Genomic DNA, 14387 nt, shown 5'->3' on the forward strand with positions numbered 1-14387 from the left:
AGCTCTGCGGAGAGTTCTTCACGTAGCTGCACACTGCTTCTCCGCTTCTATACTGCAGAGCTCCGCTAGCTTGAGCATCCCTGTGCCTCAGTCTGTGGCCCCATGCAACATCACTTCCCAAAGCCAAAGCAGCAACACCTGACTTGCCTGAGGAAGGAGCAGCACTCTTCCTCCTCCACATTCTCCCACTCATCAAGTTTCCCCTGGAAGCACGTAAAAGCCTCACCTGTTCATTACAACAGACTCTTTGGGATACTAAATATCAGCACTACTCAGAACAACCCTGTTTTCTGACATCAAAGCAACAGAAATTTCTGTAGAAGAATGCCTTTCTCATGAAAGAAGGAAATAAGGATCATTCTTTTAATAACACATTTCAGTAGCCTAGGGCCAGATCATCACACCTCCTGCACAGACTCATGCCTTCAGAAGCCAGCACAGCTGCACTGGTTGGCCCTCTGGGGAACATCCTATCCTGGTTTCTGCTGGTTTCCTCACAGATCGGTCTTGTCACAACCTTATTCCCCAGTCACATTTTGTCACCTCATCTGCGTTCTTCTTCATGAAAAAGAAACTTTAGTTATTCTGCTCAGCCTCAAACAAGTTACAGTAAAAGCCTGGAGCAGAACGTTTTGCTCCATTTCTCTATTCATCAGTGTAAATAATTACTACTGAACCTGCAACGAAATAGCATATCTCTATTCTGTTACTAGAAGGGTAAAATATCAGCCTCACTTCTCAGCTAACTCAAACACTTTCTGGAATATCAGCTCCTCTCTACTTAAGTGTTTTAATGGCATTAATATCAGCTATGCTACTGCAAAATCCATTACATTGAGCAAAAGACAATGATTAAAACCAGGAAAGGCTAAGCTAAATATTTTTGTACAGACAGAGTATAGCAAAGTTAAATTCCTAGGAGCTGAGAGCATGTGGTATACACAAACTGTAGCGGTTGATCAACCCTAAAAAGATAATTGGCATAGGGAACAAAGGGGTTTTTCAGTTCAGATGTATGATAGCATAAAAGAGTTAATGTTGGAACTTCTGAAAAACTATTATGAATCTGAGAAATGTCACAACTTCTTTACAATCTGTGAAAAAGTCCCTTCCTTTTGCTTCTGAGGCAACATTACGCTTCAGCAGGCATCAAAAACTTGAAAGTAATGGAATTGGATCAACATCACGGTTCTTTCAGGAAGCTTTGCTTTTTGCCTATAAGAAATTAATCTTTTCTATGAAACACTACTTTATTTAAAGCATCCTTCTCACTGAGACTCAGCACATCATGTTTAGTTATACAAGAAGTGTATCTGTCCCAGTCAAAATACCTCATTTTGAAAGGGTGGGGAGAGGAAGACCATTTCCACCTCACCTATTGTTTAATCCTCCAAAGCTTAGAAGAGAGCTTGGCATCTGCATACACATCTTCAGCAAAAGGGTGTTTTGTTCCTTAGCCAAGCTATCAAAAAGCCACCAAGTAATTTCACTGCTGTTCTGCTTAGGTACTATACTTTGTGCTGAGGGTCACACCAAACAGATAGACTCCAAATACACACTAATTTTAACAGGGCCCTCATTATAGGCCACACATTTTCAATGGACCTGCAACACCTAAACATATCTGAAATGTGGGATGCATCCTCTAGCAACAGCAGAATCAAGGCTGCAGCAAGCTATGATTTTTCAAAAGTTGCAGCTGGCAGAAGGGACAGCTTTATGGCCTGTGAAACATTTCCACCACAGAACAGTGTGCAAGATACTGAAGTAACAAATTCTGGCATAAAAATCTCTACCATTAACCAGGCCTTGCAATGACTCCACCAGGTGGTTACACTGCAGCATCTACCATAAATGAACTCAAAAGATTTTTAATTCCCAGAGTGGAAATACCCTGCACATTCATTACATACTGTTTGTGATTATTTAGCTTTGCTATAACACATCTCAAGGAAGCATCAATCAGGATACCTGTAAACTTCCAAAAAGTTGCAAACTGACCACAATTTTTATAAAGAAATAACTCCAAATACTAGGCGAAAAACAAATCCAAACCTCACCACTAACCACCAACATATTTCTTAAGTTCTTATGAACTGTTACAGATTAGGAGTACCAAGAAAAGCAAGCTCACCTGTCTCTGGAACAGTATCTTCTGAAACAGAAAGGAATAAGATTGAAGGAAAGACAGATCGGGCGTGAGCTGGCGCGAAGGGAATGCATGTCGGGCAGGTTCAGAAACGCTCTCACTTTCCAAGACCCTTCTCTTCCATTTGTTTCCTGCTACTTCAGATGACCTGCAAAGAAAAAAAGTTTATGCAAAAGTTTTCTCTTTATGGAGTTTCAGCACGTGCTTCTTCCAGACCAGCTGATTTGTTTGACTGTTTTTTCCAAGGTGATCTTTAAAAAGCTAGATTGACAGACCAATCTATCAAACCAATGCTGACTTTTCTTTCACACTTTTTCCTGCAATCAAGAAAGTCCAGAACCCCCAGGCTTTTCCAAGCCCAAAGGTCAGTTTTGTCTCAAGTATTTGCAGAGCTCTTCACAGTAACAATGTTAAAGCTGCAGGATGAAAGGATCAACACTCCTTGCAACTGTTACAGCCTTACGAGGATAATAGGGTTGACTCAAAAACCTCTCCGGGGACTCAGAGGTTAGAGCCTCCCTCTCAGCTAGCCAAGAACCGATTGTATCTTTCTGCAAACTTTGTCCATCCATCATACTTTCCACCCAAGCAGTGAGAGAGCTCTGAAGGGTGAAGCGGGCTGTTTATTCAATAGCTGCTTTGTGGGTGCTTTTCCACCTTTCCATTCTGTGAGCAGAATCCAGGAGGAGTGTGGCACATTCTGTAAATAAACTCACGTATTAAAGGTGCACTTGCCTCTGGGGAAAAAAAAAAAAAAAAAAAAAAAAAAAAAGAAAAAAAAGTGCCTGATGTTAACTTTCATAATTGCTGTAAGATTACCCAGTGCTGGTTTATCTTGCCAGTACTAGCAATTCCCAGCCAAATTACCCCAGGAAAGATGCAACTGTCAGGAATGCTCTAACCCAGATAGGAGAGTCTGAATTGCACATAAAAATCCTCTTGTATCTTGCTACCTACTTTGAGACACGACAGACAGTTGATCATAAAATTGACTGTTGCATGAGATAAAATAATTCAGAGTGCATGGACTCAGGCATGCAACTCCTTAGTTAATGTAAGACACTTGTGAATAGGAAGTATACATGTAAGGAAACCTCCTACCTGCTTTGCAGCCTATCGATCTTTCAGTACTACCATTTGCTCTGGTCCTGGACAGCCCAAGCCAGGGAGATTTGATGTTATACTCAGAGTGAGATGAAGACGCAAACAAGGTGAAATCAGAAATGTTTGTTGAAACAGCGTTCACAAGAAAATAGCAATAGGAAAGGGAAGGAAGGATAGGAAAAAAGGAAACCTAGCAAGCAGTCAGGATAGAATTGCAAGAGATAGTCACCACCATGGATCCAGCAGCAGCCTGTTGATCCGTAGTTGCCTTGTCCATTGGTGAGGGGGGTCTCCAGATCACGGCCTTACTGTTCAATGGGACAGTCTTTTATAGGGCATTCGAGGAGCCCATTTCCCAGACAAGAGCACGTACCACACGTCACCACATGCTCCCTATCTCGGCACACGCGACAGCTGCATGGTCCTTCATCACGGACTGCACGTGCCTCAGCAGGCTGAGGTGGTCAGTCGTGTCTGGGTATGTCCCCCCAAAAAAGTGGCCATTTCTTGACCCTGGCTGATGTCTGGGTTCAGATGGCTGTTTGCTCTTTGTCTGGTCCACAGCTGCCGAGCCTGGTTACAGCACTGGGCAGCCTTGCACTGAGCCTGGCGGGGATGCAAACAAGCTCCGAGGCAGCCAGCTCACAGTATGGGCTCCCACACCATCCTTTCATATTCACTTTTTTCCTAAGTTATGCATTCCTGGATAATTTCAAAAATTAGTGAACCTCTTAACTGAGAGCTGTATTTGTCATTTTAACAGGTCAGATCACGCTATCAGGTATCTTGGCATAACTGACCTACTAAAACACTTAAGTTTTTGCAATATTTTTTTTCAGATTCTATGCAGTCAGTGCTTCTTTTGGTTTCCTTACTATTTGCAGTCAAAGGAAAAAAACTGTGCCAAAATGTTAATCAGAAAATAAAGATATATTTAAATATTCCTTTTCGAAAATAAAATTCTTTAAAATGGAATGAATAATTAAAGAGGAAGATGGAGATAGAGTTGAGTCCACATACAATGGTTATGTGGTACAGTAGCTTTGAGGTGTTACCATAACAGCAAACAAGTTATTAGGGCAGCCTATGAATTGCTTTATGTAGCTGGGCACATATACCTACCTCAAATTTACACTGAAAAGGTCTATTAATAAATCATCTTCTCACCATCTGAATTTATGTAAATGCTTTTACTCCATAATTTCAGACTTTTTTAAGCACAGATTGTCACAGTTGAATTGTCAAATTATTAATGTAACAGTTCCCGCTATTTATATGAAATTAGATATAGCTGTGATTATTTGATCAAAATCAGCAAATAATTTGTGGCAGAACTAGGCAGAGAACACTTGCCAAACTAGATCCCAGTACCCTGGCTTCATACCAGAAGAGATTACCCTTCCCTCTGTTTTGCAATACCTACATTTATGAAGGGAACAGCTACAAAAAGTGAAAGAGTTCTCTATAGCCCATCACAGACACATGTACAGAGCTATAACAAGATGTTCCATTTATTCCTTTTATGTCTCCCAGTGAGATATTTTGGTTTTAAATATCAGACACAGATCCACGGTGTATGGGAGACTGAAATAGGAAAGCTATAAACGAAGCAGAAAGCTTGTGTCAGTTATTAAATTTCACTCGTTACACTGAAACACATGTGGATTTCCCACACTTCCAGATTTGAACAAAAAGGAACCTGGAAATTTTGCATGTTTCTGAACATCTTATAAGAGGGCAGAAATATCAAGAATACCAAAGCTGAAAGATAACGCGTCTCCATAGTTAACTGTTCTGTATATGCCAAGTTATGTAGCTATGGCTGAAAAGACAGCAAGTGCTTAAAATCCCCTTGGAAATTATGCTAGCCTTGAAATAATTCCTTTCATCATCAGTTTCCCTATAGACTTCAATCAAATTGTTCCATCGATGAAGTACTGTACATGAAACATTGCTCTGTCATTTTGCAACTAAGCCTGAACAAATATTTATGTAGTAGCTTACATTTTTAGCTGGTAAAAGAACTCCACAAATAAACCACATAGAAAGCTACTCAGCATTTAAACACAAAATTTATGCTTTATGTAAGAAACTGTCTTCACTTTTAAATGACTACAGCTGTTGTAAGATTTGCTTCTTATGTGGAAAGTTTCTGTATATGCACATATAAATTACCCTACACTCACTCATTGCCCAGTTAGGGCATTGGGAACGCTGGAGAAGAGACAGCACTAGGTTCAGACAAACCGGAAAATAACATCATCGACACTGGCTTTGGATGGTATCCTTGGGCTTGTCACCTGGCATGGGTGACTTTTTGTACAGACACAGTATTAGTGACAGATAGGGAGCGCACCATGTCAGATGCTGCAGAACCAAACCATCCAGCTCCTTGCTTCTCCACCCTTTCCTCCCCAGGGAAAACCCTACCCCTGCATGCAGATGAGCACAATCTCACAAGACCTCTCTCTCTGAAGTGGCACAGTCCAGCTTCATGCTACAGGAGGGAGAGGTCCTGCAGAGCTCTCCTCATTCCATCTCCCAAGCATAAAGAGCGCTTTGGTAAAGGCTGAATGGGATCAGGGTATTCCCATTTGCATTCCTCTATTAGCTTTAACACCCACACACACACACACTAAGAAGTCACCAAGGATGCTTGGAATATTAAACTGCAGTAAAAGCAAGGTAATAATTCTGCCAAATGGGAAATAGCCTAATTGCATCTGACACTCGCATTTCCTAATGTCACCATGACCAAAATTCTATTTCAAATATCCCTAGGACTGGAAGACAGTTATTAAAAAGCCATGAGGCTTCAGCATCCCTTACTATACCATGACTATCTTGCATCACAGATGCACGCTTTCTCCTTACTCTGCTATAAAAGGAAAATAGGAAAAGGAAAAAAAAAAAAAAAAAAAACCCAAACAAGAAACCAACTTTTTTTCAAATAGAAAAAAAAATATCTTTTTTAGATAAACAGAACTCAAGTTGAAATACATCGCTTTTTAGTTTACTTTACCTACATAAGCTTATACAAGCACAGCATTATATCTGACATCACTACCTGTGAATTCAGTTTTTAGCTTCTGAGTATGTTTCAGCAGGCTGGTGATTAGCAAAATTATAATGACTCTACTTATAGGTCATGGATCAGATATTATTTATTTCCTTCACAAGCCACGACGAGCTCCTGAAAGGGATTATTTTGACCAAATTCAGAAGATTGAGAAATTGGTTTGAGCTTGAGAGATGCTAAAAGTTAACATTTAGTTTTGTTGAAATCTCTTGGCTTCACTAATGAAAATTCACACTGAAAGAATGGATACCACGCTGGGGCAAGCTTGAATAAAGAGAAACCTGAAACAAAAAGCAATTTACTGTGCCCAATTTCCTTTATCCCTGTTGTGTTTGCTAATTATGGAAAGTTCTATGAACAACAACTTTTCTCTCCTAGACCAGGTTTTGCCTTATTCTTTACTCTGTAATGAAATCAGGATACAAGGTTTAAGATTCTTATTCCCAAAACCACCTCTAATCTCATGAGTTTTGATCATGATGACTTCACAACAGAACTCAGAAGAAGAGCATAGGAAATAGTTTTTTCTCTACATAGAAATCTTGTCATTTTGATAATTAGTACAAGCAGCAGTTATTTAAAAACTGTGGTAGGGACAGAACCCTGTATTTAAATACAATACATAGTGCACTGGGGGCTTGTTTATCTGGATTCTTATTATCCAAACTTTCTAGCATGCAAAATTGGGTCATCTCCCCTGACATGCATCATTTGCACTAAGAAGTCCCCTGATTGTGAAACCTCATTTAGCTGAATAAATTCCATATCCCTACTCTACTTAGGTAGACAGGTAGTCCTACTCCACACTCAGGGTACTGTTCTCATAGCACCCACTTTGCAATTATTACAGACCAATATTCTCCAGCTCAAGAAAGCTGGTCTGCTAGGGGCTGATGGGTTCTATCTGTCAGAGATGGGGAAGAGCATCTCTGGTCATAGGCTTGCCAGGCTGGCGAAGAGGGGTCTAAACTAAAGCTGCCAGGGGACGGGAATCTCAATACATCCCTCTTCTACCAGTTTGACACCAGTGCCAGCAAGAGATGCCCAGAGCATCCATCAGAGCTGGATGACAAGTCAGCAGGAGAGCACCTGAAGAGCAGCACAAAGGAATTCCAGGCATTCCAGCCAGTAAGTCAGCTTCATCAGGGACCAAACTCAAATACAAATGTACGTAGCATGGGGAATAAACAAGAGGAATTAAAGATGTTTGTATGCCTGCAGGGCTACGATCTTATCAGCATCAGTGAGCAATGGTGGGATGGCTCCTGTGACTGAAGTGTTGGAATGAAAGGATACAGGCTCTTTAGGAAGGACAGGCAGGGGACACAAGAAGGGTGTGTCACCCTCTATGTCAGTGACCTGCTGCAGTGTGTGGAGTTCTGCTTGGGGATGGAAGAGGAGCCAACCAAAAGCTTATGGGTCAGGATTAAAGGCAGGGCAGGGACAGATGACATTATAGTGGGGGTCTGCTACAGGTCACCATACTAGGAAGACTGAGCAGATAAGACCCTCTATAGACAGATAGGACCTGCCTCACATTCACAAGCCTGGTTCTCGTGGTGGACTTCAACCACCCCAATATCTGTTGGAGGGACAACACAGCAGGGCATAAGCAGTCCAGGAAGTTACTGGAATGCATTGATGATAACTTCCTTCTCCAAGTGATAGAGGAGCGGTGCTACACTAGACCTTGTTCTCACCAATAAGGAGGGGCTGGTGTGGAATGTGAAGTTCAAGGGCAGCCTTTGCTGCAGTGATCATGAAATGGTGGAGTTCAAGACCCTTAGGGCAGTGAGGAGGGCACACAGCAGGCTCACTACGCTGGACTTCCCTGAAGAGGCCAAAGTCAGCTCTCCTGAACTGCTTCACACAGTACCATGGGATAAAGCCCTGGAGGGAAGAAGCACCAAAGAAAGATGGTTAATATTCAAGGATCACCTCCTCCAAGGTCAGGAGTGATGCATCCCAACAAAGGCTAAGTCAGGCAAAAATGCCAGGAGGCCTGCGTGGATGAACAAGGAGCTCCTGAACAAGATCAAACAAAAAGGAAGCCTACAGGGGGCATAAGCAAGGACACATAGCCTGAGAGGAACACAGACAAACTGTCTGAGCAGGCAGGGATCAGGTTAGGAAAGCTAAAGCCTGGATAGAATTAAATCTGACCAGGAACATCAAGGGCAACAAGAAAAGTTTCCATAGGTACATCAACAATAAAGGGAAAACCAGGGAAAATGTGGGCCCTCTACAGAAGGAAACAAGAGGCCTCATTACCTGGGACATGGAGAAGGCCAAGGTACTCAACGACTTTTTTGCTTCAGTCTTTGCTGGCAAGGACTTGAGCCACACCACCCAAGTCGCAGAAGACAAAGGCATGGGCTGGGAGAATAAAGAACCTCCCACTGTAGAAGAAGATCATGTTTGAGACCGTCTAAGGAACCTGAAGGTGCACAAGCCCATGGGATCCAAGGAGATGCATCCACAGATCCTAAGGGAACTGGCAGATGAAGTGGCAAAGTCACTATCCATCATATTTGAGAAGTCATGGCAGCCTGGGTGAAATACCAACAGACAGGAAAAGGGGAAACATAACCTCAAATTTTAAAAAGGGAAATAAGGAAGACCTGGGGAACTACAGGCCAGTCAGTCTCACCTCAGTGCCTGGCAAGATCATGGAGCAGATCCTCCTGGAAACTGTGCTAAGGAACATGGAAAATAAGGAGGTGATTGGTGACAGCCAATATGGCTTCACTAAGGGCACATCATGCCTGACAAATCTGGCAGCCTTCTACAAGGGGGTTACAGTGCTGGTGGATGATGGAAAACCAACTGACATCATCTACCCGGACTTGTGCAAAGCATGTGACACTGTCACACAACATCCTTGTCTCTAAACTGGAGAGAGATGGATCTGACAGAGGGACCACTAGGTGGATAAGGAATTGGCTGGATGGTGGCACTCAGAATTGTGGTCAAGAGCTCAATGTCCAAGTGGAGGCCAGTGATAAGCAGCATTCCTCAGATCCCTACTGGGACCAGTGCTGTTTGACGTCTTTGTCTGAGACATGGACATGCACCCCCAGCAAGTTTGCCAACACCACCAAACTGTGCGGTGCAATCAACTCACTGGAGGGAAGGGATACCATCCAGGGGGACCTTAATAGGCTTGAGAGGTGGGCCTGTGCAAACCTCATGAAGTTCAGCAAGGCCAGGTATGTGGCTCAGGGCAATCCCAAGCACAAAGACAGGCTGGACAGAGAATGGATTGAGGGCAGCCCTGAGAATGACTTGGGGGTGTTGGTAGGTGAAAAGCTCAGCATGAGCCAGAAACATGCCTTTGCTACCCAGAAAGCTAACTGTACTGTGGACTGCATCACAAGAAGCATGGCCAGCAGACCAAGGGAGAGGATTCTCCCTTTCTACTCTGGTCTTATGAGACCTCCACCTGGAGTGCTGCATTCAGCTCTGGGGTCCCCAACATCAGATGGATGTGGACCTGTTGGAGTGAATCCAGAGGAGGCCACAAAGATGAGAGGGCTGAGGCACTTCTCCTATGGAGACAGGCTGAGAGAGTTGGAGTTGCTCAGCCTGGAGAAGGCTCCAGGGAGACCTTATTGCAACCTTCCCATACCTAAAGGGGCCGACAAGAAAGCTGGAGAGTGACTTTTTACAAGGGCATGTAGTGATTGAACAAGGGGGAATGGCTTTAAACTGAAAGAGGACAGATTTAGATTGGGAATAAATTCTTTACTGTGAAGGTGGTAAAGAACTGGCACAGGCTGCCCAGAGCAGCTGTGGGTGCCCCATCCCTGCCAGTGCTCAAGCCCAGACTGGACAGGGCTTGGAGCAACCTGGTCTGGTGGAAGGTGTCCCTGCCCATGGCAGGGGGCTTGGAACATGATGACCTTTAAGGTCCCTTCCAACCCAAACCATTCTATGATTCTACAAATTTTCCTGCATAACGCATCCCCATAACTGCATAAGTCTTCTTGCTTCCATGTGAGGCTGACCCACACGCTCAGACAGCTAAGACTAAATGCTTTTGAACAGCCCTTCAAAACTGCTTTGGAATGAATCACTGGTGAAAGACTAGCAGTCCTACCACACCTGTGTGCATTGCACTGATACAGCTCTGCAATGTCACCTCATTTGCATCCTGGACAATATCTAATACTGAGGAAAGAGACAAATATCTTTTATTATGGAGTTAAGACCAAGCCCCAAATGGCCTGTACTTGAGCTAACAGCTACAGTATGCCCAAATGTAAAATTCTGTTACTGTAAAAGCAGTTAATAGCTCCTGAAGATTTAATGGCACAAAGTTTATTACAGAATAATATTTAAAATGTGATGGAAAATAATTTCTATATGACATTTGAGATAATAAAAGCATTAAGCCACAACAGACACAAAAGTAATGCCTATGCTAATAGACATTAAAGAGCCTATCACCGAGACAGAATTTTAAGATTATTTTTGATTTTCCGCTCACAAATACTATACCATTTTATTGATATGTAAGGTAATAAAATAGTAATTTCCAATTATTATCGGTTCATCATAGTGAACATATAATATGATTTACTTTTTAATTAAGGAGCAGTTTCCAAGACTGAAACAGTTCATTTTTAATCAAGAAGAAAGTCATCATCTTTTTCCTAAAGCTCTGAACCTTTGAAGAGCTTAACAAGCTACAAGGGTGACATTTCAACCACTGAACCTTGACTAAAAAAACCTTTAAAATATTAAGGGGTTTTTTTATTTAGTGGTGCAGCTAACATGATACACTTTGTCAGTGTTGGTTTTGGGCATATTATGAATTGAGTTTTATAACCAGCAAGAAAGGCAGTGCAGTCAGAGCAAAGCATGAGAAAGAAGTCAGAGAAGGGGCGGGGTGGGGAGGCAAATAAATAAAATCATAGCTCTTGGTCAAGACTAGTGGCATAAAATTCCCTCTCCTGCTTGCGAGATATCTCTGCCTGCTTCTACAGGTTAATAGAGGCTTTGCAGATAGCTGGTAAATTGTAAACAAGCAATTTTGCAATTCGGAAAGTGGCTTAATGTGGGGTAGTCAGTGCTTTAATCTTGCGGAGATAGCCTGGCATGGAGGGAAAGCCAGGCTCCGCTCCCGAAGTCTCCCACAGCTGCCCGCCCAGGAGCACAGTCTGCCTTTCCCTCTGCCAGTTACAGATACTAGGGGAAAAAATAACAGATTAAACCAGAAGAAAACATTGAGTAAAGGCACATACCAGCAGTCACTAAAAGCTTTATGCTGCAAATATGGAAAAGGTCACTCAGCTACCGATGTCCTGAGGCACCAGAACAGGAGAAGGAGGGGTTAAAATTATGCTTTCCAGGTAGATGACTACAAAGCTAAGATTACATGATGAGTTAGGAAGCTATTTGTGGGCTTGTAGTTGGAAATGAGGGAGGTGTAACATTAAGCAAGAGATACATGTGGAGTCATCTTGTCTTGACATTACTTTTATGGACTCTGTCAGCCCTTAAGAGTTTGCAACTGGGGCCTTTTTAAAAATATACATTTCTACAATGATATTCCTTCTAAAACTACTGTCATGCAAAGTCTATACTCACTTTCAGATGGTCGAATTGAAATCAGTCGCACTACCTAAGGGAAATACCCTCCTCCATCCCTCAGCTGCCAAAGGGAGGCCAAGTGCTGAGGCAGAAGGTGAAACCCACCACGAAGGCAATGAGAGGAGCTTCCAGATAACAACAGCCGACTGCTTTTACTTGAACACAAGTCACTCCCTACTGAGCCTCAGGAGTATGGCAGAAGCCCTTCTCTAATAATTGTGTGGAAATCTAAGTGACAGGCAGGGGAAACCCAGGCCCCAGGCCTGCCAGCAAGGGGGAAGCACAGCCAGGCCCAGCACAGCACCATGGCAGCAGCTCCCCAGCATCGGGGTGAGCCTGATCTCACATTCAGGTTCATTTCACTTCCAGATTTTCCACAACTAGATAAATTCCTTTCCATAATTAATTGAAAAATGACTCAGTGAGACTAACAAGCAGAAAACTACATTTTATTCCTCGCTGTCTTGATGTACAAGGGAAAACTCAGCAGCTGTCAAATCAGCCTAGTGGCATGAGGACGAGCTGTCCCAAAGGCAGAGGTTTTAAGCAACCGGGGCCAAAATAACTGCTCTTGTTTTGTTTGTTGGAGTTTGGGTTGTTTTTTTTAATAGATATCAGTAAACATAATTGTCTGCTTCACTATGACAGATGGATTCTGTATATTTATACATATTTGTTTACAATGTATCCATATTCCTATATAAATTTGTTTATGTAAGATATACTTACATATTATATGGCCAAAAAGGGAATTGTGGTAGCTGTACAGAACTTAATACCTCTCTCCCCCTCTTCCTTCCTCATTCTGACCGTTTCTATTGAGCATTTCAAGGTGTACGGATAGAAAGAAATGATCAATCTACTATTAAGTGGAAGCAATCAAATATTTAGAGCAAGATAAATAAAATCCAGTCCTTTACTGAATCAGAAGCAATGACAGTTCTGTTTCCTTATATGATCTGCAATCCAGACAAGCCTGTCCACACACTCCTCATGAGGTACCTTTAGCTGAAACCTCCCTCTTCCCCCTCAACACCACGCTTTCTCCGGCTCATGACTTTCAAGACATCCTTTAAAATTTTCATCCCCACAGATACCCCTCTCTACAAGAGGAGGGGCATACAATGCTGGTCAACAATAGGTACAAGATGATTCAATCCAGAACAAAGTTGTGGAAACCTCATTATCCAGCTATTAGTGCAGCGAGACACTCACCCCGCTGCAGCAGAGTGCCTCCCTGCACTTTCCACGTCACACTGCACGCTTAAAGAGCGCTCCTTGGGCAGACGAAGGCTAAGCCAGCACACAGGCCTGCCAGGAGTGTTTGTCCAGGGAACAGAGTCCAGTTTATAGCCCGTGCTAACTCCCCACGGTGACTGTGATTATAAAAATCAAGACCTTATTACAAATTACTTAATTGCGAGTTTCATCTAAATTATTATTGCACAAAAGCATATAGTGATGAGGACAACATCCTGGATTAAGTCCTTCAGATAGCTGGGTGGGATTTTTATAGGCTGCAGTTTTACTTCAGCAAACAGAAATCAGAATTTGATCTGAGACACATGGTTTGAAATACATTCCTGACACTTACTGCCATGGCATGCATTATATAAATAATTATCTTTCTAGTTCAGGTGCACTACTGAACAAGTGTTTTCCATTTATCAATTTATATTTTGCAGAGATAAATCATATAGTATGCAAGTAGAGCCAGTCTAAAGGAGGGGAAGAAGTTCAGAAATTTTAACTCTGACTGTTGTACAAACCTCACATTGACTGGAAATAAGGATGGATAGCCCACAGGCAAAAGATCTGATAGTGTTTTTCATTAATTATGCACTGATTTCTTAAAATTATTCAGAGCAGGCTGGACAAGCCTTGATGGATTTCAAAGACAAACCCATGTCTATGTACTAAATAGCCTACATTTATTAAAATCCAGCTCTCAGCTATGAATAGCGCACACTGCCACTCCAATAATTTTCCATAAATTGAGGGACTTACAAGTGTAAATTAATTGAGGCAATGAAAGAGCAGCTAGAGTATAGAAATTAGATATTCCCTTTCATAGTTTCTTCTCTTGAACTTTCAGATTTTACAGTGGTGGGCAATTCCCCAAAATAAGCCAACAAGGGAATATAAACTCAAACAGCATTTATTAAATCCAACTGCAGAATTGGGAAATGGTTGCATATAGACTTTGCTTTCCATCACATGCCATTTTGAAGCAACCAAATAAACATGTTTGAGTGTTATGATTAGGCACTTTGCTTGTGACAATAGGAAAAAAGCAAGCATAACCCGGCTTGTCATCTCTCTCTGTTGCTGAATCACAGATGGTTTTGGGATACATGTGTTTGTTTCCTAAGACAACTTGATTTTTGGTTAAAAAAAAAACCCAAGCAACTAAAAAAATAAAAAACCACCACACAACAAAATGCCAAAACTACACACAAA

General features: G+C 42.2%; 1 long non-coding RNA gene across 1 annotated transcript in view; it reads right to left on the reverse strand.

Annotated features, from left to right (window-relative positions):
* Positions 1 to 14387, reverse strand: part of LOC114011108 (uncharacterized) — a 171326-nt gene that overhangs the window by 63822 nt on the left and 93117 nt on the right. Inside the window, exon 7 of the long non-coding RNA XR_003552865.2 lies at positions 2135 to 2297. This is a non-coding gene — a long non-coding RNA (uncharacterized LOC114011108). The remainder of the gene's footprint in view (positions 1 to 2134; positions 2298 to 14387) is intronic.

Source organism: Falco peregrinus, chromosome 11 (assembly GCF_023634155.1).
Source record: "Falco peregrinus isolate bFalPer1 chromosome 11, bFalPer1.pri, whole genome shotgun sequence".
Taxonomy (NCBI): Eukaryota; Metazoa; Chordata; class Aves; order Falconiformes; family Falconidae; genus Falco; species Falco peregrinus.